The sequence below is a fragment of the Halyomorpha halys genome, unplaced genomic scaffold (genome assembly GCF_000696795.3).
Source record: "Halyomorpha halys isolate HHAL.00 unplaced genomic scaffold, Hhal_1.1 Scaffold964.1, whole genome shotgun sequence".
Lineage (NCBI taxonomy): Eukaryota > Metazoa > Arthropoda > Insecta > Hemiptera > Pentatomidae > Halyomorpha > Halyomorpha halys.
In genome coordinates this window covers 26,648-31,632 of record NW_027115048.1, presented here as the reverse complement: position 1 = coordinate 31,632, position 4,985 = coordinate 26,648, and the positions used below count along the sequence as shown (strand labels likewise).

Sequence of the window (4,985 nt, the reverse complement as noted above, 5' to 3'; positions counted from 1 at the left end):
TTAGGAGAATGAATAATGAATGAACTGCTGTAGAACCTTTCTAGAAAACATTACATTCTGATACACTTTTTCTTTAACTATTTTCCCATATTCGTGAGAAACTTTCGTTTTAATCAGATTAAATTTGCTACAACTTTAACCTATAGCCGTTTTTAGACACACAATCTTTTTTTAAATAAAACTTTTCAAACAGGAATAATTATTTTGAACTTTAAATTTTAGCAACACATTGTTGTTCCATAGGAATTTTCAATTTGTAAGTCTATTTTCTTCTTAAAATGATCCCTCCCATATTTTAATGAGCGTTAAAGCCTCGTCGGAACATCTTCAGAAAGGACGTTTATTGAGCGATATTTTTTTCTCTATTAATTATTGCGTGGGGGTCTTATCAAAGAAAATGAACATTAACAATAAATATATATATTTTTTAATATTTATTTATTGCTATTTACAATTGTACATTATAATACATTTAGTAAATCTGATCTAAGTTAAATTGGAGTGTTACAGGCGTGTAGAGAAACTACCCATTGGTAGCACTCTAATGACATTTTACATTAGTTGGTCTCGTGGCTATCTTCTTTTCAGGCGCCTCGAAGGATTGTCAGGAATGGAAGAGTGGTTAGGGAGTTTATAATGGAAGGAGTGATATCTGGTTTGGACTAGATCGGTTACATAGGGAACATTAAGGTCTTTATGTATGATTTTATTTGTGACAAAGTAAGGAGCATTGAGGATTTTACGAAGGATTTTGAATTGTAAGGATTGAATACGAGAGGAATTCGAAGGTTTAGTGGAGCCCCAAAGCTCAACTCCATATGTCCAGATTGGCCTTATTACAGTCATGTAGATCAGTCTTTTGTAATGTGTTGGAGGTTTAGACCGTTTGTCTAGTAAGTGCTGTAATAGTCGAAATCGACGTGCAGTTTCCTGTCTTTTAACAATAAATATTTTTAAAAAAAAATAAATAAATTTTAAAAAAACCTTGTTCAAAATCAAAATACTTTTGGTTGTCATTTGGTTAAAGCCATTGCTGGATAATAGTACGATGATGATCGAAACGATTCAACGCAACAATGACAGGATCCCTACGGGCTGACTGATAAACAAAGAATAAAGTAAAAATCTGGCGTGGTGCGGGCATCACAATCTCCACTTACCACCCTACGCCCTACATACGCACCAAATTAGTGTCAGTTGCTGCGCTCATGTTGAAGTTATGATTTTGTGATTTTCAAAAAAAAGTATTAAGACAAGAGTAGTTTTCGAGAAATTTGAAAGGATGTAAAATGTATTCTATAAAGTGGCACTTACGGTCAATTGATTTTATCGAAACAATGGTTCATACATCACCTCCAAGGCATGTACCCACCTCTAATATGAAATTTCAGGTTGGAATTACTTTCTGTTTTTGTGCTTGGCTGACCACATACACACAAACTTGGTTATTTGGACTCAGGTGCACTTCAAAATGTGTATTTTCTTTAAAAACTGGAATTCGATGTTTTTTTACGATTGAAATATTTCCTCTTACTATATATTTCATATATAGAGAAGGGGAAGAAAAAATAGAATTTTATAAAATTTTGGTTATATTCTCTCGAGAATCATTAACTCTTCACTCTGACTCTACTGTAATAAATTTAATCGTCTTTTATGAGTCACTGTTTTTTTCTCGTAGCTTGGTTGATCTTTTAACGTGTTTAGTTACCTAAATAATGACGAATTCATTTACATTTTGGTCTATTTCGCTAGGATTATTGATACACCGCTTGAACCATATAACTGTTTGCATTTGGTTGCTTCGAGACCTCTTAGAAGGGACCGATGAGTAAAATGACGATGCACAGTCCCAAATCTTAATAGCACAATTTCTTCCATTACCTACTTTCATGTCGTCCACTTTAATTTCTGCAAGATTGGACTTTAGACTTCTTTTCCATTATTTATAAACAGTTCTTAATTACCTTTATGTTTCGACTCTTATAACATTTTTAATTTAGTTATGAAAATGTTACTTCCTTTCCTGAATGGGATGCACGATGAGCTTACGTGTTGACAATGATTTTGAAGTGAGCTGCAACCTCTCTAACCCCTCCCCCCACCCTAGTCAACAATATTAACTAATATGCATTAAATTTCACATCTAATCCAATAGAATGTCGCACTGTTGGAGATGACAAGGAGATTATATTTATTAACGGTCAACCTAGAGCAGTGGGCCCTCACTTTTTTTTTGTGGCGTAGCACCGAAATTATCATTTAATACAAACAAAGTGATCCGACTTTTCAACAAAAGCTAAGAAAGGACATGATATCTACATTTCTTCACAATTTGAAGAAAATCTGAGACGGTAAGGTTCAAAACTCTGTTGTGTTGTCGTGGAATGACCTATTCCTAAATTACATCGATGAACCCCTGAAAAAGGTTCGCAGAAACCCGGTTGGAAACCACTGGCCTAGAGAAATGGAACAAATCTTAAAACTATTTCACAGTTTTAAAGGATGGATGGGATAGCTTGAGGTATGTACATACATTTATACACTAAGATATATTTTGTGTTCCCAAGACATGAATGTTCATAATGAAATTCATCAACGTTCGTACGGACTATTGGTATTGGTAATTAGAAGTTTAGCCTAACGAGAAAGAGGGGATGAGCTAAGTATTAGCGTGTGAAGCAGAGCATTGAAGAGGACTATATATGCTTCCTCTAGGCCCTGGAGAAGATAGTCAGTGCCTAACCCAGCTAGGACGTCGCTCTACTTTGCCTTCTCGCACAACACAACTCGAGAGGTTTGTAATAGGATATAAGGACAGCAAAAAAAATTATTCGGAAATAAAAAGTGCATTTTAAAATGGTTTTGTCAATAATCAGTGCGAACTTTAGATTCGGTTTTATTAGTGTCAAAAACTTGGAAACCGTTCCTGCCCGACGGAACTTCAAAGTGCTCTCATAATGTTTTTTTCTAATACAGCATAACTCTTACATTTTATTATATTTATTATCAGAAATCCTGATTTAGATTGTTTAATAGAACCATAGGCTCAAATTTTAGCGTTAATTAAACTTGATAGACGACCGGATGAGCTTTATTTAATGAATAGTTCAGAGCGGTTGCCAATGTTGAAGTACTCGGATTCGATAAGTGCTAGCCTTGAATGAGGATTCCATGTTAGTTGATTGTCCAATTCAAACGCAAAGGGGATTTTCTTCATAGGGATTTGGAGATTATTATAATTATTTATATAGGATACATACGAGATAGATATCTCTTAAATAGATATCTCAGTAGTATGTCTAGTAAAGGTTAGGAAAAACACTATCTGTTAATTTTCCCGTTAATTCACAAAAGAACTGCGGAACCAACTAAAACTTTATCATCTCTTATGGATTGAATATCGTTTATGAAATTTAATTTTTCCGTATTACAAATATACTAATTTACGAATTTAAGTCTCGAAAATAATGGATTTAAAAAGGAAATAATGCCTTCAGTGGAAGAATGAGTAGTTTATAATATTGATTAAGTGAACGATCAAATAATAAATAATATTAAAAAAAAAATAAAATGGTATAAATCAATGGCATCTATTTCCAAAAATTAAATTAATACGAACAAATTTAAGGTTTTTACCTCCATTTTTGATAAAAAATAATATTTACAAAGAGCGGATGTTAACTTGATATGAATAGAAATCATAAATTCATCCTCGGTGAGGCCTGCAATTCTAAATTCAACCAAGTTCATTTTTAAATGTTTATTATATTCTTTTCAAACTTTAAGTCGTGGATCATCATCCAGTGAAATGATATCTTCCAAAATCAGATAAATGTCTTGTTATAGAAATGTTCTTGAAAGAAATCCTTCAACCTCATAGAAATTCAGTGCAAAAGGACTTAGCTGAATTAGGAATTCATGTCTCAAATAGTACCAGGAAAACTATTGTAGCGTATTGGATTTTAATATAAGAAATGTTAAAATGTAACCTAGAGATGTAACGTTTATTTGTTTCTCTGGACCTTAAGGCGTAAAACCCTTAGGTTATCAGGGTGACCTGAATCAGGTAAATGTAACCTTTTGAATAATTGTTTCAAATGAAAATAGCCACTTACATTATATTGTACTTTAAAAAGCACATGGCATAGAAATTCTTAAGAATAAACCCTTATGATATACCAATCTAAAGCATTTAGAAAAACTGCTAAATAAAAAAAAATAACAATTGGGAAATGGACTTGGTATGTACCTCAATACAACTGGCTGGATGTCAATAACAAAAATGTAAAATAAAACGTTGAAAATTAATAAAGAGAGAGTGTAGCTCAGTAAGGCGCTGTATTACTATCCGGGTTAGAATCAGGCTCCGACAGATAATTATTTATTCTGTTACTTTAGCCGTAAGTCAACCCTGTGGGTTCGGGAGATCACTCAGATGTCATGAAAAATCACCTCCTGGTACAACCGTTGTTCAAGAAACAATACTTCCCTACAAAGTATTGAACCTGCGGCCTTTCATACATATTTTTTTATATTATTAATTATTGGAGATAATTTAATCCTCATATCCTAGATTATAATGTCATCTGTGTTGATCGGGATTCGAACTGAGCTATTGATTATTCAATTACATTTTTGACAAATTTAATACAAGTGAAATGTTTTGAACAATTACTTGGAAAATAACTGCTCCCAATATAATATAACATATTCTATCTTTTCCGGCACTTTTGCCACGACATATTCTCGCAGAGAGGGAGTAATTTCATAGAAAATGCCATTCCTCACATTCCCGAGCGATATTTTCGGCAGTCGAACATGAGGGCTGCAGCAGAAGGTTCGCCGTACCGCGTCGTCAGCGTTGGCCGACTAAGGCAGAGCCTGAGGGATATGTGGGTCAGTCCAATTTGTAGTAATTCAACCGCCACAATGAAACTATTATTATTATATTATACTATAATTTCTATCATTTTAACATATTT

At 33.4% G+C, this 4,985-nt stretch overlaps 1 protein-coding gene across 1 annotated transcript in view; it reads left to right on the top strand.

The window, feature by feature from the left end:
- The first annotated feature begins 2,709 nt into the window (after positions 1-2,709).
- The window catches only part of LOC106687443 (actin, clone 403), a 13,731-nt gene continuing 11,455 nt past the window's right edge, over positions 2,710-4,985 (top strand). Inside the window, exon 1 of the mRNA XM_014431329.1 lies at positions 2,710-2,797. The gene's annotated coding sequence lies outside the window, so the exon portion shown is untranslated. The remainder of the gene's footprint in view (positions 2,798-4,985) is intronic.